Raw genomic sequence first — 26,768 nt, 5'->3', positions numbered from 1 at the left:
TCCCTGTTCTTTTTGGGAGGGAGCTGAGTCCTGCCACCTGGGTGACCCCCACTTTAGGAGATGTGTGTAGGACAGGAGGACACAGACTCCTGTGTGCACACCCTGGTTCAGGTACCTGCCAGTGTCACTGCTGGAGCATCCTCCAGCCCATGACCACAGCTTAGAGTGAATGCACAGGTGACAGCTTTCATATTTTTGGTTGGAAGTGAAATTCAATCTCACACAAATAATTGTGTTGTTTTCCCTACAGGTTCCAATCAGGCAGAGCTAGCTACTGAAAAAGCCAAATACTCATCAAATTTGCCTTTCCTCTCATTTTCAATGCCAAAAGTTATATATATTTTTTTCCTTCTGGACCAACAGTGCCAACTTAAATACCTGCGCATCAGCTCCAGTCCAGCTTTCAATGAATCAGGTCAGAAAGGGCAGCAGCTACCTTTATGCACACAAACAGCCCTTTTTAAGCAGCGCTGTGATTGCAACGTTAGGAAGGGAAGACCGATCAGTTTTGAAACTGAGTTTGCAACATAACTCAATCTCCTTTACCCCAGCAAACCTACAGCTGTTTCAAGGACAGGTGGTGTTTTCTGCTTGCTCGGTTGGGGTTTTTTGTTAGTTTTTAAAGCACAAGCATCTCTTCCAGGCTGAAGCTGGGGTTGGGGCAGGGAATGGCAGGAGGGGCCGGTCCCCGGGGCACCCCGGGGCGCGAGTGGCACCTGCAGCTCCCAGCTCGGCGCTCCTTGAAGGCGATTTTTTTTTTTGGGGGGGGGGGGGGGGGGAGGGGGCGGGGGGGTGTCACTGCTCAGCGGCGTCCGCGGGGCTTTGTCCCCCCCTGGTGACCGGCCCACGGAAGGACAGAGCGACAGGAGCCGCTCCGGAGGGCGCAGCCCGGCCCGCGGGGATGCTGCGGCTCCCACCGCCCGGGCTGCGGGTGGCGTGCAAAAGGGACGGGCACAGAGACGTGAGCACTGCATGGCTAGAGATAAGAAAAAGCTCAACCTCTCATTAAAAGTAATTTAAAATATATATATAAAAATTGCTCGATGTGATGCAACCTCCTTGGGGCAGCGACCGTGCCGAGGCTGGCTTTGCTTTTTCCCCAGTGGCAGTCTAAGCAGAGACGATGCTCTGGGTCTACAGCGAGCAGGTAATGCTCTGCTTCTTCAGGAAATGCCTTGTGAGCATATTTGGGAAGGTTTTGAAGAGCAATCTGCCACTCAACAGCCTCTGGGGGAAGTTATTGCTGCTCCACTGAGGGCCACATCTTGAAGGATTTGCTTTACCCCAACTTCCGGTTCAAGTTAAAGAAAGGCAGAATAGTTCTCATGGAAAGCAAACACCATCCTCAGAGAAAAGCAAAAAAAACAGTTTTCCATTCAAGAAAGTTTGCATATATGTATATTATGTGTATATATATATACACACACAGACACACTTTTTTTTTTTTGCTAGGTCAACTTTTCATGTACACAAAGCACCCAGGAGATTATAAGCATTTGGTGGAGGAATATTTACCGAGGGGGTTCCCCGTCTATGATGCAAGTAGAAAAAAACTCCATTCTACCTTCCACTGAGAACAAAGAAAATGAGTAATATTTTTGAAAACCACATCATTCCTGCACATTCATTAAGAATCCACCTAAATGTTCTTCAAACTCATTTCATTCAAATAAGGGAAAAAAAAGGTTTTGAACTTTTAGCTTTTTAGTGTGGTAATTAAAAGAGAGCACAAAAGCTCTACCTTGGAAATCATTTTAAAAATCTTCTGTTATACATATAACTTTAGGCCTGAAAACCTCTGGAAGTTTAACAGCAAAAATAAACTTGGTTATTTCAAACAACACAATGCAATCAATAACCACAACATTTATTTATTTATTTATTGCCATCTTGGGGGAAATACTGAGAAATGTATTGGTGGATTTGGTTAAAATTATTTGTAGAAATGCCCTCAGGCTCATCATAGCCCTGCCACTCATGGGCAAAGCTTCGTGCATTAAAAACAGCTCTTGATGGACAGGTACTTCCATGCGTATGCTATTTGGTTTTCAGAAGCAAACTCAAAGCCATTTAAAAATGCATTTTGGAGATAAGTGGAACATTTTCCTAGATGCTTTTTCACTCTCTGAAATCCCTGGTATTTGGGGGTTTAGCTGTATCAATGCAGAGAATAAGGCGGGGAAGTTAAAGGCCAAACACAAAACCCTGTTGCAACTGAAGCAATCAGTGGAGCTTTTGCCCTGATCTCCAGCAGAGCCAAGATTTCACCCAATTTACATAATATTTGTGGGATTAAAAGACCTTTAAGAAAACCTCAGCACTCCTTGCCCCTCTAAAATACACAGCACCACACAGAGAATGCTCTTCCACAAGTGGAAGAAATGTTTGTATGGGTACCACACAAGAGTGTGTGTGTTTGTAAATTCTCACATTGGTGTTAGCTTCCAGCCCTAACAGCTCTGTTGACATCATTACATGGCCTTTAAATTTGTCATTTCAAAGTTTATAAACCTTGCATAGCTCTTGAATTTTCTGCTTTTCGGGAGAACCTGCAAGGGAAGTCTGCTGTGTACGTCTCAGAGCCTCCCCAGGTCTATGGGAGAAGCTCTGCACCTCCCCAGGAACCCTGTCCCACAGCCCCAGGGCTTACTCCAGGAGAGATTTTTTGCATTTGCCGTGGATTTGCCCCATGCTCTGCTCCAGTCATGCATCACAGCAGGCTCTCAGACATGCTTGCAGCAGCATCCCAGGCTGCAGCAGATTCAGCCTATGACCAAGTCAGATGTCACTACCCCAGCCCTCTTCTGAATTATTTCATTTAAGCCTAATGTTTTAGGAAACATCAAAACAAAACCAGGTGAATCTCCAACAACTGCAGCCTCTGAGCTAACTGAAACAGCTCTGGCCAGAAAAGGCTTGGAGACTTTCTCCATGCCCAGGCAATGAATTGCTCCTCCAGGCAGATATGCTCTGGCATCAGGAGATGAAGAGGTTTTGCAAGGACCTGTGCATTCCCAACCTCTGCATGCTGGCTGACAATAAGGAAATGCTGGATTAGCTCCATCCATCCCCAGGGAATTATAGGAAACAGCATTTCCCCATCCCTACCTTTTTTTCCCAGTTTTTCAGTTTATAGCTGTGCTTATCTGCTTCATGAGTCGTCTGGTGGTGTCCTCTAGTGGTTCCTATCCGTACAAGAAACACCAGATTCCTTGCCTAATTTATGTCAGCTGCACTGTAAAAAGCATTTGGGGGAAGGAAAACCACAAACTTATGACACGACTCAAAGGAATAGAAAAATATGACATTTTTCTCCTTCATTTATGCTCCTATAAGTTACAACAAAATTTAGTCCTCCCTAATACTAAGGAAGTTTTACAAAAGGTAACAACCAGCAGCACAATTCAATACTCTTGAAGTGATGTCTTTCTATAAATATAGAAAAAAAATCATAAATGGCCAGTAGAACTATTAATTAAAATGTGAAAGTAGATAAATAATGAATAGCAATGTCATGTATTCATTAAGATTCTACAAATGAAAAATATCTCTCCCAGTTATTCCTTTGATGAATCTAGCCCAAATATACTTGAACTGCAACATAAAAAATTCAGCATGCTCGTATTTCATTCTGTATCAGCCACTCTCTGATCCCCAAATCTCAAAGCCAAGAATGGCAAATGTCTAATCACAGCATTCATACTGACCTCTTTCTCCAGCCTCAGAGAAGTCATTTAGTCTGCCACAACCTTAAGACGAGAATCTCTCTAATAAACCCCTGTGAGGTCATACATAATTTTTGAATTTGAGACACTTGCAAGGAGAGCACTTAGCTAGCGGTGGGTCTGGAGTTTTGGATTGAAACCTCAGTGTTTGGTCCAAGGACTCCTGAGAGCTGAAACTACACCTGTTTTTTCAGGAGATCGCTTTAGGTCCACATCTCCTGGTGGCTCTGGCTATTAGCTTTGTGGGGTACCTATGGACTTACAACTGAAAATTTGCAGGTAGAAATCCACATCGTTCACCCTGCCCTGACAATTTGCAAGCACGTTTTGTCCCTTGCACTGTTTATACTTTAGATACAGAGACACTGGGCAGAGCCAGACCGGCTATGCTGTGGCCTGTGCCCCACCAGCAAGCCCATGATCGTAATCCTGGAGCCAAGGAGCCCGTGCGTCCTTACCTTTACAGCCCTGACCACGGGGAGCACTTCCAACTTGCAGGCAACTTCCTCGTGTTTCAGAAGTTCAATGATGGGGAAGGATTACAGCAACTTACTTGAGTTTCAGAAAACACAGACAGATCCCACCACAGCAGGAGGGACTGAGACGTGCAGCGAGGAGCGAAGCTGTGGGGAAGTGGGGCCGTGACACCAACACCTACAGGGCCTGCTGGAGACCAGCGGCCTCATACCGAGAACGGCAGCAATGTGCACCTCCTGTCACAGCACCACCATCCCTGGCAGAGTTTGATTTGCAGAGCCTAAACATCAAGGTCTGTGACCGTTTTTAAAAAAATAATTTATTTCCCACTCCAGCTTCCAGCCCTGCTCACAGTAACAACCACCAGCAGGGGATGGGGGTGCTGCTCCAGCCACGTGCTGCCAGCACAGCACCATCGCACAGCACCATCGCTGCACTGGAGGCCTGTGGGACTGACGAGGAAGCACAGCACTGCTGGGGGGGCATAAGAAGAGGCTACAGTCCTGCATCTCCCAGATGTATCCACATTTGTGCGAGGCAGATTGAAGACAGGAAAGAACAGGTTAACTTGCTGCATTATAAAAATATATTTAAAATAAATCTGCAGAGGTATACATGAATAACACGGTAATATTGTTGCTTAGTTAACACATTTTCCAGAAGCACCTAAGCACCTTTTGAAGAACCAGAACCCATTAAGTCACTGGAACCCAAGGTCAGCCTTGGGCCCTAAGTCACCTCAGCACTCAATAAAATGAAAAGTCCCCCTGAATATCTGCCACATCGTAAGCCTACAATGCAGGTAGCTACAACACACCATGACTTATCCAGGGAAACTCGGCAGCGATTGCCATCACAGGCTGGTCCTCCTCCCACCCCTCCAGTGGCTCCAAACCATCACACAGATGGGAGCAGGAGGGCAAGTGGGCACCAGAGCCTCCTGCCATGTCCAGGGGATTTCTCAGCCCAGCAATTCTTTATGCTCTCACGGAAAACGCTTGCACTAAACATTAAAATAAGGTTCCTGAAATGTACCAGCAGTTGTTAATATAAGACATGCTTTCCCCTGGGGTTTGTCAGCTCTGCACTTCAAAGCTCATTTTACACACGCACCAACACTGTATTTCAAAAAGCAAATGTTGACATGAGCTCTTCAGTCAGCTGAAGAAAAGTATCAGGAGCCCCCTCTCCTTCCCCTTCCCATGAAATTAAAAATAAAAATAATAAATAAAATAAAAATAAAAAATAAAAAATCTGTCAGCTTTAGATGGGTTTAACATTGCAGTTGTTTTTCTGATCCACCTCCATTCCTTCGCTTTGCTCCCTGAACTTGTGCTGTCCCACTACCACTGCCACCAAAGACTTCGGGCTAAGGCTTCCCAAAAGCACCACGAAGCTCCTGGGGCATTTTGCTCAAGCAGAGGACAGCTGACATTTGCCGGCAGCAAGAACAGAGCATGGTTGGGTAGCCTTGCCACCGTCCAAGTACTGTTCCTCCTAGTTAAAACGGAAGATTAAAGGCTAACCAAAGAGCATACCAGCATCATGGTTCCTAAAGAGAGACATGAGATGTTAGAAGGGGGAGGAAGGAGTATACCCGCTCCAGGGAAAATACATAAAATATCCCAAACATTATGGATATGATTTTCTTCCATAATTGCAAAATAGAAAACAAGACTGTCTAACAGATCAACAAAGTGACTACCTCACTTTTTTTTTTTTTGATGGTTGGACCAGATGATCTTGAAGGTCTTTTCCAACCTTAGTGGTTCTATGATTCTAGGTGAAGGAGCCAAGCTGCTTCCACAACCACAGAATAAAGTCTTCCCAGAGTTAATTAAGAGCAAAAAAATCAGGCACTGCCTACTGATGGGGCTAAGCTACAGGACAGATGTTGGGTCTGAAGCAAAGAGCAACTCTTAAAGCCACAAAATCAAAAGAGAAATAAAACAAAAATATGCTACTTCTAGTTATATGGACAGTTAATTACAATGATATATATATACACACATACTAAGCTTATATTTATTGTAATTACTGAATAATTTATCATCATGCAGTTGACAGAAATCATATGAAGAAATGAAAATGATTTTAAATTATTTTAAGTGCTTTGAATGTGAGAAATATTTTATAAAATATATTGAAAATTCTAAATCTAATTATAGCACTAAGTTGCAGAAAGCTCTGTTTTGGCTAAATTTTTTTTCTAGCAATTAGAAAGTGGTTGATGATACAATTACACTCTTATACTCTTATGTATAAGTTCTTTGCCACTGAGATAATTTTTTATTGAATAATAATCAGAAAACATAATATGTGGGAAGTAGTTATACTTTTTTTTTTTTGGTCATTTTCTGCAGACACATTTTGTAGCTCCAGTGCAGGTCTCTGCACCACAAAAAAGATAGGTGAATATGGAGAAAAAAAAATGAAGAAAAAGAGTGAAGACAGGCAATTAATGTGCAGTAACTCCCCTCAGAAAGGATTATCCTTATCTCTGTCAGAGGAACGTGCAGTTAAGGTTAATTTCAGATGGAAGAATAATCTCACACAAGAGTAAGAAGATTAAAAGCCAAAAGACATAATAAAAATTCATCATATTTTGTTTGTTTTCCAAATCTTGTGATTTAAAGATTATGATTCAGTGGGGGGTTATTTCCCCCCTTCCTTTCCTGAGATGGCAACACCATAGCTTTGGAGCTGCAACCAAAGTCTCTTTGAAAAAGATGGGTTTTAGACAAAGACCAGGACCAAGTTCCTCCACTCAAGTGCCCAAGAACCTGCCCTGGCTTAACTGTGGTCTTGCAGGAATCGTGCTGATCTCGGCAGCACCAGCAAGCCCCAGGGGACTGCAACAACAAAGGCAAAGGTGACATTGGCATCAAGGTCCAAAGGAAGCGACTCCACATCACCTGAAAGCTGCCTTCCCTGCTTTTCTTCTGCTTTTCCCTTTGAAACAGATTTCCAGCACATCTGGTGGGCCAGGATGTCCAACCTGTCCAAATGCCAGTCATCTTTGAAGAGGAACTTTTAGATAATTAAGAACAGCTAGGAATTGAAGCGTTAAGATCTGTCAGTGGATTAGCAAATAACAGGTGAAAAATCAAAGGCCACACTATCACTCACAATAATAAATGTTTCTCTCTAGAAAATGAAAACCTTATGCAAAGAAGCATTCATTATCATCCATCATGGCTGCTTCTGCAGAGTCAGTCTTTACTGTACCTTGGGATGGCACAATCCCAGAGATGCAGCAGTCTATCACTTGAAATGAGCAAGTTCTCCTTAAATCTTTATCCCATGCTGACTTCCCCTGCTTATTTTCAGCAGCTGCATCTCCGCTGAATTCTCTAACATTATTGTTGTTGACTTCCATCAACAGGAGAGCGCTTCAGGACTGCATAGCCAAAGGCTGGGATCTTCAAGGGAGTCCGAGTCTCAGCTCTATTTTACTGAGAGATGCAGAGAAGTACAATAAAATACTTCAGCAGCCGTTTAAATACTGAAGCCCAAGGGATGCCATCAGCTTCAGTGGTGATGGCTGAACACCAGCACTCGCCTCCTCTCCAGAACTGCATTTAGCCTTGCAACCACGGGGATCTTGCAGGCATCACCACGCTGTGGCTGCAGGCAGAGCTCCTCACGGCGATCATCCCTGGAGGTCCACCGAGCCTCTACAGCAGGTCTGGCTCTTTGGGAGCCCATCAGACTCCAGGGTCACGTTATGCAGAGCCTGCACGCTCCATCAGCGCATCCCTTGACAGTTCCAAATTGTTAAATAAGAGCGTTGTTTGTATTTTGGCAGATGTGGTATTGGGCAGGTCTTGCGTCAACTAATGCAAGCATCCCTGCTCTGCAATTCATGTGGAAGCAGCAGCAGTGGCTACCAATTTTGGTAGCAACATAATTTATGGGTTTAAATATTCTATTGATGGGTTTTTCTAGTTCTAGAATTGTAGTGCTCGAGGAAAAAAACACTTTGCTTCAAACACACAAAATAGCATTTTAAAATTTTGTTAAGCCGTATACCCAGGTTTTCAGATCATAACATGCTCAGCTTTAGAATCAGGCAGATGTTGTTATCATGGTCATCGGCCAACACAGAGATTGGTAAAGCCAGGTAGAAGACGACTAAACAAACTGACACCTGTGCCACGTAACAATTTTTTTGTTTTCCCTGCACGCTTAGCAAAAAAAAATGCGACCAGCTAAGAAAAGACACAAGAAATTCATGTAGCGAGCTCCCACATCAGCTGGGTAACTCAATCGAAGCATCAACAAAATTTTCAGAAACTGTGCTGATGGAAGTGCCTGGAGGCATAAGGCAGGCACAGATCACCTGATACAGATGTACAAGGAAACATTGAACTATGAGAAAAATAAGGCAAAGGACAGCTAGCATGAGCACGAGGATAAGGGATAAGTAGAAGTGTAGGGCTAGAGGGGGAGGGCCTGGAAGCAAAGCAAAGATGAAAATTGGAGAGAATCAGAACGAAGTGAAAAGTGCAGAGCAAAATGTTGAGTGCAATAAAATGAAGTGACCTAGCTTTGCTTTTGAGGAGTAGCAGGGCAAACTGAGAGCAGGCATGCCGGCACCGCGGCAGTTTGAAGGCGTGATGCTGATGTTGGTGGGGTCAGCCTCAGGAGCTGTGTGAAGTGCAGTGCAGTGCAACTTAAGTAATACCAATGCCAACAGTTTCCCCTCCTGACTCCGGGGAACACCGCGGTGCAGAGAGCAGCCTGCAAGCAGCCAGGAACCAGGGCAGCCTCCCCGATGGAGGCACCAAGGCACAGCTTGAGATGCTGGGATTAATCATGCATGGCCTTCAAAAGCAACTCTTATTTACAGTTGGAAAATCACAGTCACGAGCAGCACTTCTGCTACGCATCTCACCAGCAGTGTTTAAGGTTAGTTGGCGTTTTTCTACCTTCAGATAGTTGCTGAGATGTCCTCTGTTTTCTTGTACGAGATTTTTTTTGTTAGTGAATCCAATCGAATACTCTTTGATTTTTTCAAATATGACAAAACCCCAGAGGCTGTACAGAGAATGAGACGTTCCAGAGAACACTTGAAATTAAGTATAAGAGCGACCTGAACAGCAGCTGGAAGTGCTGGCAACTACAAAACACTTTCAGGCAAAGGAGTGATGAGTCAGGCAGTTTAAATGGCTCCAACCTTATCTGAATGAAGGTTGGAAGAAGAGTTAGGAGAACTTATTTTTACAAATTGGAACAGATTGCTGAGGGATGTGGTAGGTTTTCCATCACTTCATATCTTTCAAAGAAGATTGAATTTTATATAGACATACACACATTTTCATTCCAGGTCAACCAGAAGTTATTGGGATAGATATAACACCGAGTGAAATCCTATGACTTCTGTTATACAAGATATTAGTCCAGCTTATAACAGTAATCTCTGCTTCTCCTAAAAACCTATTACTGAACTAATAACTTCATTTGGAATAGAAAAAAATGCCTTCATTTTAATTATAACAGCAATTCTTCCTATGAACCTATTGAGACCCGAGACAAAAGTCATTGTTTTTAGATACATTAAATAAGAATTTACTACCACTGCAGCTTAAATAGTATTTGATCATGACCATACATAAATTATAGCATGTCAGCACTATTTTAAAAAGCTACACTTAGTATCTGACAAAAACTATGAGCCAAACAAGAATCTAAAAGCTCCCAGGTTGCTGACAAAATGCACAGATTTTTACACTGAGTTCCTACAAAAAATAATGCCTACTTTAAGTGGAAGAAAAAGATTTTTATGTAACCTTTAACAGCATTTTACTAAACCAGAACTAGACACTAATTCTTGAGAGAGGGGGAAGTCCTAAGACACCTCTCATGTTTGCCAACTTTCAAGTTTTTATACCGAGAGTTTTATGTTTCATGATCTTTTTCTGTAAGAACCTAGCATCCTTGGATGGTTCCAGTTTCAGTACCCAACTATACAGTTGTACACAAACACGAGAGTAACACGCAGGCCACCATGAACCCAACAGTTTGAGAGTACATAAAATTTAACAGACCCAAGGAATATGATGGCAGGGGCCATAAATATAAAATTAACTACGGGAGCACACCATCATTAAACAGGGATCAGGGAGCAAGCTGAAAAGCTGGCACTGAATCAGGAAGCTTCCCAGTAATTGGGATAATTAGTGAACCATGATGATGACCATTTTTCTGGCTCACGTGAACTTCCCATGCATAAGTCAACATGCCACGTTGGCTGTGGGTGGCAGAGCCATTCCCTGCCTCATATCAACACTCGTGTTTCGGCAAGTATACAGCACTCAGTGGCTATAATGCATTTGCAGAAAAGTTCATGCTGCCATGAAGATACCAGAGCAAATCACTATCATATTTTATGTATATAAAAAAATCTACACATTTAAACTTTCCTTGTGCTCCCCATGTTTGGAAACCTGTCTATGAAGTTTGTCGTAGGGCGTTAACAGGTGAAGCACATTCAACAAACTGGCATTTCTCCTGCTGCCTGACCAGTTCAAAATCTGAATCATTTGGAAAAACCCAGCCCCATGGTTAGTGAGATAAAAAAAGCCTGGCTCTCCAGGAGGAGCACGCAGCCGCAGTGCTGAGTGGGCTGCAAAAAGACAAAAGCTTCATTGTTTGCAGGGCTGGAAATGGCACATCTTGACCTGACCGGGAGCTGCACAAAGCAACAGGACTGAGGATGAAAGCATTAGGCTGGGAGACAGAGGTCACAGAGTGGCTGATACGATACAACAAACGTGACTTGCCTGAAAACAGATGTATACTCAGGCTGGGATCCACAAGGCAGGAAACAGTAAGAAACCATAAAGAAACAACAGGCAAACAGCATGAGACAGTGGCAAGCAGGGGGATTTTAGCCTCTGCCTTTGACAGATGAAGATGAAGGATGTTTTGACAAGAACCCAGTACTCACATGCAATAAAGGGAAAGTTAGGTGTATTATCCAGGAAAGATTTGTTTCCCATATCTCCAGCCAAGTTATGCAGCTGCCATGAGAAGCATTTTTGCTGTTCCCTGCAGCCTACTGGATTTCTCTTCCAAAGGCAACCTAACCAAAAACTCTCTTCCATAATGAAGGGTGGGAAATAAAGAAATTACATTTAATAAAACTATAATTCAGGAAGTTTAGTCAAGATATTATACTTGGGAGTTTAACTACTAAAGCAGTGAGAATCTCTTAGAAGTCTCAGACCCAAGGGGGCTCCTGCATCAAGAGCCAGTTTCCCAGGCTCCTGGCAAGGAGATCTCTAAGATTTCCCAACTCCCAGACCATGCAAGAGCCTACAGCATCTTCTCCCTGTTTGCTGTGCTACAAATTGGACTCTGAAGAAAACAGTATGCTCTCTTGATGCATTAGCTCTCATTCCTGGTATGACAGCTTCTGTGCCATGTTTTCTACAAGACTCCATCCTGTGGGCCATATCTTTAGGACATGTGTTCAGATTCATCCCATGAAAAGCGAAATCACAACAGTGGAAAGCAGATCCAGATGAAGGAAGAGGAGAAATACACTGCCGTCATCTTCTGACACCAGAGATGATTTTATGAGATTAAAGAAAAGCAGTAACATCCCTAATGGCCTATCTGTCACCTTTAACTCCATCACAGTAACACCTGGCCACCTCGCAGCACGTGAAGGAACAGTGCTGTCACCCTCCTCAGCCTTACAGGGGCTGAAAGGGCTCACCAAGGAGCACCCAGAAATCCCAGGGAGGAAGAGGAGAAGCAGCCCTGGGACTTCCCTGGCAAGGAAATCCTGCAAGGAATGGCTCCCCTTGTCTCCTTGGTGCTACATGCTGCTGTCCCACACTGGAAGAACATTCCCTGTCTCATGCTGCCTTCCCAGTTTTATATGCCTAAAATATAGTGCACATTTTTGAAATATATTCATCTACACACACAAAGTATAAAAAGTATGCAAAATGAAATAATCACCTTTTTCTGAAAAATTGAAAAGTCTCTCTTGCTATGACCAAACTTAGTGTTTGAGTGGCAAAGCCTGGGCTGCAGTGGTCCTTTTCACCGGTGTGGGATGCCACTGTGTACAGTGGTTCTCGCTCCAGAAAATGTAACGTGACATTAGGAAGATGAGAGGAGCCACTGGTAGGAAGAGAGGAATGGCTGCTTCAGTCCCACCAACCAGGAATGCTCCCCTTCTGCCTGCAGGAGACTGCTGGAAACGACTCCTACGTCTGCTCCTATCCCTTTCTCTCCCTGGTGATGAAGAGTCACAGGAGGTATTCCCCAGCCAGCCAGAAAGCAGGTCAAGGAGATCATCCAGAAGCCTTTTGGGAGGGAACTGAGAGGTGCAGGAGGCATAGCAGAGATGGACCTAAACCCAGCCAGGGCACCCAGCCCGCTCCTCAGCACCCACCCACCCCTGGCAGCCTCAGCACTGGGAAGGGGACACAAGGCAGCATCAGAGCTTTTCTCCCAGGAGGGAAGAGGTCGGCACAGGGCTGCCTTCCAGGGACACTTGCTTCGCCAGCCCCTGGCTACACCAGCGCTGGCACCAATGTTGAGACAAGGACCAAAGTCCCTCTGCATTTGACAGATGCCAGCACCAAGCACTGACCGATCACAGCACAAGCCCACAGTGATGCTGCGCTCACCAGTGTCGTGGATCTGCAGATGGAATTTACTCTAAAATACACACACAAAAAACAGCCACTAAAGAAAAAGAATCCATTGAAGCTGCTGAATTTGTGGTGTATTTTACAACACTCAGGGAGAAAGAGGAGAGATAATAAATCTGGGAGCTAGTAGCCACAGCAACAAATTGCATTTCTCCTCTGGATGACTTTCCCCCCACAATCAACAGCAATTACCGGGCACCTCAGGGTAATATAGCAAAGTTTATGTTGCTTCTATGGCAAAGTTCTTTTCACAAGTCTAATTTATTTCACGTCTGCAAGGTTCTGATTCATTACTGAACATTACTGGGGGTCTGATCATGACAACCACTGAAAACACAAAGAGAAACGCCCTGGATAGAGCTCGTCTTACTCTGCTGTTTTATTTTCTGGTACCAATTAAGAGCCCAGCACACTGGGTTTGGAATGAGGGTGCTTTCCCTGACTCTTGGGAACCAGGGAAAGGAAGAAAAAGTGTTTGAAGAAAGCAGTTGAGGGTGAAAGGAAACGTAGCCCTGCACCTGGCCATTTAGGTGCCACATGAAAAAATATTAACGAAGGAATGGCTTTGCTTCCTTCTGCACTTCAAAGGCTGCCTCCAAACCGCTTCAAACTCTTTTCTGCATTGCTGTGGTGACACAAGTCTAATGAGGGAGTAGGAAGCTGGTTTCAGGGCTAGGCTTTTTAGTTTCCATATTTTTTATCCAGAAGGATTTCATTAAAAATATATATATATTTGCTTTCAAGACATCAGCATGAATACATCACAGGTCACCCAGGTCACCCACCTCCACGCATTAGAAGCCAAGTTCAGAAGCAGAGTTGGTGTAAGACATTTGGCACTGTCCTAGGGCACGGCACAGCCACTGGAGCATCTTGTTGTGCACTTCGCAAAGGGCTTTAAAGCAGAAGCTAGGGGAGAAGGATAGCAAGGACTAAAACAAGCACAACAGGGCAGACCCTCCCAACCCTTGGGGACCCTAGGGCCATCTCCACCTGCTCTCCCTGCTGAATTTTAAGCACATTTGCTCTTGCTACCTTTCAGGCCCTCAAGGTTTTCCGTTTCCAAGGGAATGACCTTCAGGTGCCAAACTCCCAGCCAGAACTACCAGCATGACAGCACGCTGAGCTCAGGTGCGCTCATCCAGCCGGTGGGCAAAGCAGTGGGAAAGCTGCTGGTCAAAAAGGAGATTTATCGGCTTGAAGTCCCTCCAAGACAGCACAGCTTCCAGCACGCTCCTGGCATGCTGGGTCAGCTCTGCAGGCAAGGCAGAGAGAAATGGAAAGGAGAGGTGGCAAAAAGAGCCATCTCCATACCGTGGCTACTTATTAAATTTGACAAAAGGGATTTGTTTGGTTTTCTAAATATTTTGCAGGGAAGCTGAAAGTTCATGCAGGATGAAGAGTGTTGTGCTCTTGTTTAACAGCAACCACATCCTGCCTGTACCCCTGCAGAGCACACGAAACACACAGTGGCTGGAGGATACCCCAGAAGGATATCTAGCATCTCCCACGACAGCCTGGCATGCTACTTTGCTTTCCTTAAACACACTCTTATGACTGCCCACAGATCCCATACAGCAGCTGTTACACCCTCCTGCAACCTCAGAACACGCATGGAGCTACAGGACACACCATTCACCCCTTTCCAAGTTGGCCACTTGCTCCCCCAAACACGTATGGCTGTGCAGGACAGACCTCCTGGAGGTCCCTGGTCCATTATTGGCAGTAGATGCACTGGATCCATCAAACAAACTTCACCTAGTTTTCAAAACTCTCCCTTAGTCGGGTCAGCCAGAATGGATCTCTCATTTCTGCTGCATTATAATGGCTTCTTTTCATGCTATATTTGTGAAACATCACGATTTCCGCAGAGAAAAAGAAAAGCTTAACAGTAGCCTAGATCATGGTCCTGGAAATACGCCCAACTTGCTAATACAAAGCACAAGGGCTAACACAGAAGCCTCTTCCCTGTTTGAACAGTCTCTTCAAACTACAGCCACCCAAGCAATATTCTTCTGCCAAAGTAGTTTGCTACCTCTCTCTCCACAATTTTTTTAGACTGCTAGAGCCAAAGTACCCTGCCCTGCTGCCACTGAAATTAATAGATGTTTTGCCATTACATTCAGTGGGATGAAAATTAAGCCTTAAGAAAGCCAGACAATCACATCGCAGTCCATATTCATGTAGGGAATACTGCAAGCAGGATTTAAAAGGACCTTTCATTTATCTTTGTACTGCCTGTGCACCATCTGCATATAATTGCTTGAGTCTGCAGATGCTGCAATGCTCATCAAAAGCTATATTCTTACCCACACTAGGTCTCTCTTTCAACTGGAAGGAAATTCTCATTGCTTTGCAATCTATACGCAGCCATTTAGCATTTAATAATTCAAGTTGTAACACAATATTTGATGGAAAATAGTCATTATGGATTTATAACACAATGCAGGTAGTTGAAGTACACAAATTTCAGCGTTTCAGGAAATGGGTACTATTTTCAAACAGACCTAATCCCGTAACAAAAAAGACATCCATAATATTGTCCATAATCTTGTTTTGCTACTTGCATCTAAGGGTTTGGGTTGATTTCCCCCCCCACCTTTTTTTTAAAAATGCTCAACCGACTGAGTTATAGCAGAACATTTTTCTACACTGCGAAGCTTATTTACATACTGTAAATAACTATGAATGCAATAAAATTGTGGTACAAATACCATGAAATAATGCCTCAATTTGCAGTTGTTTTACATCAGCATATTTTATAGCAGTGTTTACTCTAGACTGAGAAACAAATAAATAGACAAAAAGAAAGACAAAAACTTCTCTATTACCCACACTCCAGTGGGGCTCCAGCCCACAAACCTGCACCGTGCTTAATCACTGCTTAAACAACATTAAAAATCAGAGACCACAAACGATACTGGATTCCGACCTTGAAAGTGCAACACAGGAGGAAACAACAGGGTTTGTGTCCCACATCACTCCCAACCTCACGTCCCAGGATGCACGCACTGCAGTAAGCATGGTGAGCCCGGGGCATGGCTAGCCTTGGATAGCTGGTGGATCCTGATGCAGACCCTTCCCTACACCCCAGACTCCACGTGTGATCCAGGGGCGGTTTCTCCCTCTGTGTGCTCAGGTTCCCTAGCTGACACTTTCATCTCTCTGACTTATCCATTTGGATAGCACTTCAGGTCCTGACCCTGCTTCTGGTCTCTATCAGCTTTTATAACACACTCTCAGCAAACAATTCTTGAGACTAACCCTTATCCTCCACTTTCTTCCATTGAGAGAGCCTGGTGGTAATGGTCTGGGCCATCTTTTTGTAACCCAGCTCCCACACAGCCACCAGAAGCCACCTACCTGTTGGTCATAAGGCTTGAAAGCCCGGTTGACACCAGGGCTGGGATATACACAAACAGGATCTCATATTCTCCTCCAACAACCCACTGCAAATTTGAGTTGCTGATGACACAAGGAGAACCATCACCTTCCTATCCAGAGGCCTAATGCTTGCTCCTAATTTAGATTTCTCTGCCTGTCTTGGGTTTCTGATGAGACAAGTTTCCACAGTACCTACATGATGATTTGATCTGCCTTTTATTAAAAAAAAAAAAAAAAAAAAAAAAAAAAAAAAAAAACTTAACAGATTAGTAGGGCCCATGGGGATCATTTTGGGCTGCCAGCAGGGCTTAGCCAAGATAGGCCAGGTATAATGGCAAATCTCATAGTCCACTAGCTACCATCCCCACCAGTCAAAGAAATTTCTCAGACTCTGCTACTCCTTGGAACAGATGGGTCAGGAGAAAGATTTTTCTAAATTCTTTTTTCCTCCTAGCATATCAGAGAGCCAGAATAGAGCCTTGAAATGATAGAGTGCAATTTTCTCCTTCCTTTAAGCACGCACTGAGATGCAAATAGTCATTTCCAAGAGCTTAAAACCCCGGGGAAGTAGATAATAAGCAATTACTCTAACCAGATAGCACTGATGTCTAAAAATTAATTTCTGTGCTAACATCCTACCCCTTAAAGTTTTAAATTTCAAAGGAGAGTATCTTCTGAAAAAGATACACAGGTGTACAATTATGTTTCCTAGACATCTGTCTCCATCTACTCTTGGTAGGCATTAACCCTGTCTGCAAGGCACAGGCAGCACACGAGAGCCGTTCATGTGCTACTGCCCAGGTACAGGTGCCTTTAGACAAGAAGTGCCACTGAAGTATGAGGCACAATACTTATCAAAACAAATTGAGACATCTAGCATCGTCAGTAATCGCTGAAGTGGGACAATAAAGCCCTCAAAGTCAGAAGAGTTGGGAACACGATCGCGGAACCTGGTTCCCCCAAGCAGCCCCTCTGGTCTCAGCACTCAGCTCGCAGGCAGCGATGTTAAACCTCCAAGAAATGCTCCGGGCTGCTGGCCCACGGGGACGTGTTTCACCTTCACACCACGTGAATATTCCTCCCTCTCTCCCTGAACTCAGATATCACTCACAAAAATGACATCGAGTCTTAACGGTAGATGCTACCTTCTTCCATGACGTTTAATGGAAAAACAAGAACTGTTACATGGCTGCAGGTACTGTGAAACCACAGAACTCTCTATTTAGTCCTATAGCACCATTAAGAATAACCAAAAGAAGTGAAGATGAATAAGCCAGCTTTAACAGCAGCACTTTGGATTTACAGTACTATTAGTCAGATGTGATTTATAATAAATGAGCCCATCATGGTCTATCTTGCATCTGAGGTCCTCAGACATGTCTAAAGCTATGCTCAAAGAACCATCCCAGACACCTGCAGATACCTTTTATCATTTATTTGCAGTCATTCTTCAAAGGTAAAATACTGAAAATAGATATTGAGTATCTACATATGGATTTAGTGTCTACCTTAATAAATGCTTGCATTTGGAACTGGCTCAGCAACTACTGCGTAATCCTTAAAACAGGGAAAGGCTGCTACTTTGAAAGGGTTCTGTGAATATTAACTGACAAATATCTATTAATTTGTGATATTCTGTGGAAAAAAAAATAAACCTCAAAATCAGAACCTCTACCAAACCCCTTCCTGTTGTTCTGCTTCCTGCTCCTTCACATTCAGCACTGAACAGTCTTGTGAAACTATCTTAGTAGTAACTTTGAGCCCCAAGATCTCATTTTTTATGTCATTTGCCAAACATTCCTTTATATTTTTTTCCTGCAGCTCTGAATGTTCTCTGCCCTTCATTTCAATTAATGATGTCATAGATCAGTATATTTTCCCAACAAACTATTAAATTAACTGCCAAGCTCTTCCTTCATTTTTTATTCAGGGAAAGGAAGAAAAAAATAACCACAGCAAACTGATGCGCTTAACTCTTTATGATTTCAAATAAAAGCCAGAAAAATGATGGTAATGTTTTGCCAGCCCCGCGGTTTAGCCAAAAAGCACACTGTACATCTTAGTTATGTCATGTTTTATTCCTTAGCCTATGAAGATGCTGGAGAGGAATGTGTCAGGGTCAAAAAAACAAAATGAGAAGAGACTAGCAGCAACTCCAAGTCAGAGATTTTTCAGTTGCTTAACTTAACACCTCCACAAATAACCTTGTTCTTCTCTCCCCCTCTAAAAACAAAGACACAGCACAAGGAAATAAACAACGCCACATGAAGCTTTTATTTCCAAGTCTGTGGAAGTAGTAGTTTTTCATCTTTAGCTTTTGCAGTTACAATCCTTGTCACGTCCTTTCCCTGCTGGCCGCGGGTAGCTGACTGACAGTATGCTGTCTGCATTCATACCGCATTAGGAGAGGGTCAAATACTGCCCCAGACAAACAGGCTGCAGAAAATTTCCCCTCCAGACCCTCCATACTAAATATTTACAGATACTTTGCTCATCATTGGACCACCAAGGACAGAAAAGTGTCCACCATGTGATGCATAAACTTTCCACCACCTCTTTTCCAGTTACTTTCCCCATTTTCCCAAGCAACAGTCCCCACCTTTCCCCCTCTGCACCCTTTCTTTGTCCTCCCTTTCCCTACAATCTTCCCCCTTTCTCCCACAGGACAGCCCAGGTTGGAAGGACCTCAAAAGATCATCAAGTCCAGTCTTTTGTGGGAAAAAGAAGCCTAGACGAGATTCGCCACAGCTCCGTCCCATTGCATCTTGAAAGCTTTCAGTGATGGGGATTCTACCACAGCCCTTATGAGGCTGTTCCAGTGATTTTATGTTAACGTACATTTTATTCAGTTCTGTCAAAAAAAAGGATTTTAAGTCCATTAAGGAACCCTCTGACCTGCCTCATGCCACTACTCTAGCTACCAACAAGCAAGGAGCTGTTAGTTGGTTAGTGTTTGGGGCAATCCTTGTATATTAACTGCTGATGAAATTCAAAGGGAGATAATCATTTGAGCTCCATGAAAAATGGGAAAAAAAAAAAAGGGGGGGGGGGGAACCCAAGCAAACAACAACAAAACACACCAGAGAAAAATGCAAGATGCAAGCCACAAACTCTCAGTAGCAGTGCATGCCTTAGCAATGAGTATTTTAGCACAGCAGAGGCAAGTTTTGACCACTTCTCCAGCGCTTAGGCTAGGCAACAGGATGCATAGGATTAAACCCCGTAAAACCCTCCAGCACCTCAGGGTAACATCTTTGGCAACTGCAGCCCGTATGGGGATATGGAACAACTGCAATATCACAGCAGCCCACACAAATCGCTGGCAAGTATAGGAGGGAATTCCTGAAATTATATGGGGCTCCTGGATCCAGGGAAGAAAACCCGAAAGTTACATGGATGTTAACCTGAAGAGACGAATCCAGAGATTAAAGAAATTGTAGCACCAATAGTTGCAGAAAGCTGTTTTAACTGCCACCTCCAAGGACTCCAGAGATGCAAAAACGCCCAATGCATTTGTGAAGGGAGACCTTACATGATTGCTATAGAGGCAATACTACAGGGTCCAGCCACAACCACACTGCTACCACTGACCTGTGCTCCACTGCGTCCAGCGAAATCGCCCATCACCATCAGGCTCTTTTCAATTACAAGCGTCTTTTGACTTTTGATTATTATTACTAAGGAGAAAACAAGGCTGGAAATCATCACGAACAGTTCATGGCTCTCCACTCTCTAGCCCTCCTGCTTTCTAAGGGCAGTGACTCACAAGCTGGGATACACTATTCTGGTCACCCCCTGAAAAGGAGAAGACAACTTCAGGGAACACATTTCTCTCCAAAGCTCCCAGTGGTAATTATTGCAACGAAAAGGATGACTGATGCCCATTTCCTTCTTAGTTCCAGACAGCACCCAGCCTCGTTCTCCACAGGCACCTGTGAAGAGGTGCTGATAAGGGAGGCTGTCACGCCAGCTTCCAGTGAACAGTAGCAATATTTTTTCCTGAGCTGACAGATTTGTTATATGTTAATTTATTTTTAATTACAGCCTGTTTACAGCCCACAAGCCTTTGTTGCCCTCTCGTGGCTGGTCCGCCTGCAAGAGAAACACTGGGAGTAGAAAGACCTCTCAGGTCATCGAGTCCTATCATCCTTTATTGCAGACAAATGCATTATATAAGCCCTTTAATAAATGTTATCAATCTCGTCTGTAAAAACTCGTTAGGTTAATGTGATGCTATTTTTATTAAAGCTCAGAGAACTCACATTTAACAGCAATTGCGGTGTTTAAACATGAAACAACTCTAAAATGATAGGAGTCAGAGCTTGGTGTCAACTGCAATTCACAGTCCCAAACCCCATCTCTTGAAGTCAGGCTGGCTTTTCAGTTCTGCAATTACACCCCCAGCTTTTCTCAAGGGTGGCAGTGATTCCACACACTCAGACGATTCAGACCTGCTCCCGAGCGAAGGATTTGACTTCCATCTCTCAGCTTGCTCTTCACAGCCTCCCCTAAAGCCATCCAAAATTCAGATGGAAGGCGCTCCCACCAGGTCACTGCCACATCCTTCAAAACAGACCATCCTCCCTATGAGGATCACATACCAGGCATTTGACTGCATGTAGTGTGTTACATACCAGCTAACAGCATGAGAAAAATCATGATCCTACAGCTACAAACTGCCTCTTTGAAAAGATTCACCAATAAACTGCAGCTATGCTAATTTTACACAACAAACCAACTTTTGTGGTAAGGCATCTTTAGGGGCAGGGGAAGATCTTGCATGCACTATAGGAACTCCACCTCTGCCTAAACACTCTTAAAAAAAACAAAAAAAAAAGAGTTAGTTGTGTTGGAAATGAAATAAGAGCTTCAACCTAGAGCTCTGAATTAAGCAAATGGAGAATTGTTTCTTCCTGGGAGCACTTCATTTCTTTAACTGGCATGTACAGTAAATCAAACTGAAACAAAAGAATTCAAGACTCCGTTCTGATTTCTGACAGCAGAAAGCAGAGCTCCATCTCCTCACCATTTGCTACCATACAGTAGAGAGCCACCAACCTTGCATGCATAAAGCATCATGTGTCCTCACCTCTTTTCTCCCTGGAGCAGATATTCACAGGTGTCTGCAGGGAGAGGACGGGAGCAGTCAGCAAACTCAGGAAATTCTTCCTCTTTCAGACATCAAGAGTCATCCTAGAAAGCAGGAAACAACATCAGCCATCTCTCTGAACATCTGACAGGAGACAAGAAGAGCTAGCATTTACTTGAACTCCAGAAAACATTAATTTCAGTTTAATTTTCATCAACATAGACTTCTTGCAAGACAGCTTCCGCTTTCTATTAAACTCTCTAAAAACCTCCATCCCCAAACTCTCCTTAAGCTGTCTCAGCAACCTGGCAATTGTCACACGCATTGCACAACCAAGAAGACAAAAGGCCATAGATTAAGTAAAGTTGGTGCTGAGTCCTCATTAGTCAGGTGTTGGCAGGACTTTATTAATGGCAGTAATTAGTAGAAAAAAAGTTCAGTGATGGCAGTGGAAAATTCCACCACTTAAATATTCATTACTATCGACTCCTTTAGCTTCGTGGTGCAAGCTATCTTATTAACTTCCTCTGGGCCAGCATCTCAGGTCAGCTCTGCTAGTGGCATTGAAGGTGAAAGGCGAGGAATGTTAAACTTCTTTCAGAAGTCAGCAGAATTATGCTAAGGCAAATGACCGCCCCTCAATTCCCTGAGCATCCACTTCAGTTTTCCAAGACAGGGCAGGGCAAACTGAGCACGGCTAACAACTCCTACGCCTTTTAATCCACAAACAACAGAAAACAAAAAGAAAGACCAAGAGGAAAATAAAGCACTGAGCATAATGACATTGCAGTAAACACAAAAAGATTGCAGAGCCATAGTGCACTCTGCAATTGTCTAATAGAACTGATTAACTGATTAAGATCAGCAGAGCAATCTGGAAGCAAATGCTGGTAGTAAAAGATCTAGGATAAAATTCTTAGGAAGTTCTAATATTGCCATTTCTGGCTGGTCAACCTGGAGACCATTAGGCCTGCTTTATGAGAAAAACCTGAATTCTTGAGCGTGCTACAGGAAGCAGAGGCACTGGTCCTGGTGAATCAAAAACTCAAGGTCTGTTTTTCAAACTCTATCTAAAGTTCCAAAGGAGCTCAGTTTTACCTTGGCCCAGATGTAGGCGATGAACGATGAAGGCAGCTCAGAGGCTCTGTGCTACATCCTTTGTTTTTCAATTGACCAAGGGTCAGAAGCTCTGCAATAGAAGCTGTTCCACCTGAAATCATTTGCAGTCAGTATATCTCAGTTGGGCCACAGTCCTGTAAGATGTCACACACATTAAATCTATGACCTCCAACATATTAAATATAGAATCATAGAATATCCCAAGTTTGAAGAGACCCACAGGGATCATCGAGTCCAGCTCCTGAATATAAAGATACTCCCGGCATGTGCATAAAACCCAAAATATCTACTCACGTAGCCTGGATTTTTGACTGTTTTCATCTTCCCCTCTAAAGCATATTTCCACTCAACAACACACAACCTACACAGCCAAGGTCAAAGCCCACCAACTACAGCATGAGGGTATTTATCTCCTCTGGTAAAGGAGAAGGAGGAGAAGGGGAAGAAGAAAAAAAATAATAATAAAAAAGAAGAAAAGCCATGCCCATCCCATTTTTCAGCTGGCAGTAGTTATTCTACCAGCACGCAATTAGATGGAGCTATGGCAAATTCTGCCAGCTGGAGGACCTTGGATCCTACTGGCCCAAAGCATTTTTGAGATAAGATCTGTGATTCTCAAAAGCCAGTCAGGTCCTCTGTGGCTTTTTCTCCTACCTCTGAACCTGGGATAGTGATTTGCTGTGTCCTAGTGGTGCTGTACATCATAACACAACAGCTGTTAAGTGCTAGAAGAGCTTCAGGCTGGAGGGGGAATGCATAAACCTACAGAGTGTTTTATTGCTTAAAGTAAATGGTAGTCTTAGTACGGCACTTAAAAAAAGAGGCTGAGCAGATCTGACCTTTCTACAGTCCTCTAACTTTTACTCAGAAGAAGATCCCAAGCCCAGCTGCCAGTGAAGTAACACAAACTCATGATACACAACTACAGCACACAGTGACCAGCTCAAAAGAGATGGTGCTTTTTAGAAAAGGCCAGTTTAGGGGAGTTTATAAATAGCTGCAGAAATGCAGCTCTTGCAAAAGGCAGTGCTGCATTAAGAAGCCTCCATCAAAAACAAGAAGGCATTTAAGTGAGATTATTCCATTTCTGGAGTAGAAACATTTCCAAAGGTCTAGCTGGTTCCACATTTTACCCTTACGGGTAGGATACATGTGGAAGGATTTAAGATAAAGCAACTCCATTTCCCATTGTACTGGTTGTCCCGCAATACCCTTCTATTTGTTTTTCTGTTTGCAACAGCTTTTCACCTCCATGGTACATAATCGGTTCTCATTTCTGTCTCTGCTTTCACCTCCACTAAATATAGTCCGCAGTAATATTTGGACTTTTTGCTTGGTTTAGATGAAATGTATAAATGGGAGTGCATGGAAATCCACAAGGTTCGAGCAAATGAAAAAAAAGCTTTCCCACTGTCACCTGGGCTGGAAAAGCAATGCTCCCTGCCTGGCATTAGGCATGCAGAGCACTGGCAGCAAAGCTCCTGAGACACCATCTGTGCACATAATAAAGAGCGGTGGGATTTTTGTAACAGAAATGATTGAATTTGCTTTCTGCTTCCCTTGCAGTGGGAGTATGCCAGCTATTAAGTGCCATAAGAACTTGCTAGACTACCTTTGAATATAAAATTTATCTTCTCTGATTCATGCCCTCTCCCACCTCTGCTAGTGATGCTGGAGCTGCTATAGGACATGCTGTAGTCATTTTGTTTAGGCGAAAGTAAGTCTACCTTCCTGGGACTGCAACCTAAATTAGGAGCGTAAATGTGCAGGGGAGAGGAAGCCTGAAATGCTTCCAGGATTTGCCTTGTTCTTCATTGTCAGGAGGACAAACCTCAAGTGACCACTGGGTCTTAACACCTCTCCTAAGCCTTTTAGGTGTTCGTGCCAAAGCTGAGCCCAACAAAAAGGTTAATGTGCAGTGCCATCTGTCTTTGTCGTGTTATGAGCTCCTGGCCACTGGTTTACTCTAGCATTTGGCTACTTCGCTGTCTGTTCTCAAGTAAGAAGGGAACTCTGGACTTTTAAGGACCAACATCTGCCTTTATTTTTCTTCTATACATAAACATATTTCGGCTGCAAGCATTACCATCAGGAGCAGAACCACCACCCCGGTAGAAGTGCCCCTTGCTAGACCTGTTTGCTTTGCATTATAATGCCAAATTCTCTGCGAGGCTAACATTTTCTATCTTGAGTGCCCAGATCAGGCTGAAGAGGTTTGAAATAGCTCAGCCAAAATGAGTCAGGTATTTCAGAAAACAAGAAAAAAACAAACAAACAGAATCACTCCTAAGCTAAAAATAAACCCAAACCAGCTGGTGATGCTCTCCCTGGGAGTGTCAGAGCATCTCATCCTTCCTGGCAGGGACACAAAGTGCTAGCAGGGAGCTTTGAAACATGACCATGGTCATAACACTTATGTGCACGAGGCAGGCATATAAACCAATTTAATTCTGGCCTTTTCCTGTCACAGCTACACTTGACTTTGCTCCCCTGGTATCTTGCATGTACTGCTTGTGTGGACATACAAACGGCACTCAGCCCAGTTACACCCAGCCAAGTCTCATCAAATTTAGGGGGCTGTGGGATGTAAGTGGTGAGAGAGCTGAACCTGTACAAATTGGGCAACAAAGAGAGGAGCAGAAGGAATAGCAGTCAGTCCTGGTGGGATGTGACGGTGAAGTGCCCAGCCACCTGTGGCTCCAGGTTCATCATGACAGCTGGAAAAGCAGCACTGATGTAGTCAGGGGCTGTACAGCAGCAGTGAGCTGCCCAGCTGATAGTGTCCCTGGTATGTGACAAATCAGCAGAATTGCAGGCTCTCCTCTGCTTCCAGGAGAGGAAGGCAAGGGGGAGCAAAGACAGAAGAGAAGGAACAAGTGGCCCAAGGCCTGATGGTTTTCTTCACAGCAGATCTGCATAACTGGCACTTACCAGCCCTGTGGCTGAGCTGGACACTGTCCCCGAGGAGTGCCCATCACTGCAGAGCAGCCAAGGCACCCACAGCTACGTGCAAGAATTAGAGATGGAAAAGGAAAAGCTGTAGGGTCTGCCCGCTCTGATCTGCTGGTCTCCAGCTCACGGGAGGGGTGAGCACACACCGGCCAGTCTCTGCAGGGCCCCAGGAGAAGACCTTCCATTTTCTTCTGCCGAAACACCAGCTGTCCCCTCCCCTTGCCCACAGCAATGCCCATCCTTGGTAAATCCAGCTCTGCACAGGAGCCAGTGGGCAGGCCTGGGTGTGCTATAAATAACGATTTAAATCCACGGTAAAAGATTCCTGAAGTGCAAATAAAAAAGGCTGCTTGGGCTCCTGTTAAGCTCCTGTCCGCATTAAGCTTCAGTGATGAACATTAGCAGAAAAGCACTCTCATACATGCTGACAAATGCTTTCTTCCCTCCCAATCTCTCTGCTTGTCTCCTTTCTACCCCTCTCCTGCCCGTTGCCAGCCCCGACTGACATTTTTTGCACTTACTTTGTTACTGCATCTCCAGAGGGATAGGGAGGGGTGAGAGGAAAGGAAGAATGAGAAAAAGGAAAAAATAATTACAACTGGATTTCATCGACAAGAAGAAAAAAAGGAAGTGTCCCTCTGGGTTTGATCAATAATGCAGCACTTGTTATCTTGATCTTCTTAATAAACCACAAGCAACCCACATATATTTCTATCTGTGAATCAATTCTTCACAATGTTTCCATCACAATATAGCCAGTACATGCAACCACACAAAAATAAAATGAAACGGGCTGGTTTATTGATTGTCTGAACAAGAACCCTTGTAGTTTGCATAGATTATCAAGCGCAGAAGTGCTGCCTGCTCTGCCTCTATTTAATTACTTTTGCTTTGTTTCAGACTTTCTCTCTCTTCCCCTTTGGGACCCCATGCATCACTAGGCAATCCACTATCCCATATCAGTGGCTAAATCCATCCATTTTAACCCCAAATACACTTGCTAAGCCTGCAAAAAGGATTGTTTTTGTATCCGTGTCCCCTGTTGGAGAAAGCCTTCTGGGCACCGATTTGTTTCTCTTAAGTGAGAGGTGACGGAATTGTCACCGCGCTTCATGGGAGGCAGAACTGGCCCAGCGCTCCCTGCCCAAGAGGAAGCTTAATTACACAGCTAATTATAGGGGTGGGTTCTTCCCCTCTCACCTCCTTTTTGTTCCTGTCTTGGAGCCTGCAAGCAAAGCTCATCTCCTGCACCCCGTGCACTGTGATGCAGCAATCGCCTCCCTGAGTGAGGCCAGACCTCAAAGCCCTCCTGGGCTGACCTTGAGAGCTCCTCATGGGGCTGTGCTG

General features: G+C 44.1%; 1 long non-coding RNA gene across 1 annotated transcript in view; it reads right to left on the bottom strand.

Annotated features, from left to right (window-relative positions):
- LOC121079163 overlaps nucleotides 1-22,804 on the bottom strand; it is a 42,611-nt gene extending 19,807 nt beyond the window's left edge. The window contains exons 1-2 of the long non-coding RNA XR_005824912.1: nucleotides 22,764-22,804; nucleotides 21,351-21,454 (exon numbers count right to left, since the gene is read on the bottom strand). This is a non-coding gene — a long non-coding RNA (uncharacterized LOC121079163). The remainder of the gene's footprint in view (nucleotides 1-21,350; nucleotides 21,455-22,763) is intronic.
- Nucleotides 22,805-26,768: the final 3,964 nt, after the last annotated feature.

The sequence above is a fragment of the Cygnus olor genome, chromosome 16 (genome assembly GCF_009769625.2).
Source record: "Cygnus olor isolate bCygOlo1 chromosome 16, bCygOlo1.pri.v2, whole genome shotgun sequence".
Classification (NCBI taxonomy): domain Eukaryota; kingdom Metazoa; phylum Chordata; class Aves; order Anseriformes; family Anatidae; genus Cygnus; species Cygnus olor.
This window is presented reverse-complemented; position numbering and strand designations above follow the sequence as displayed.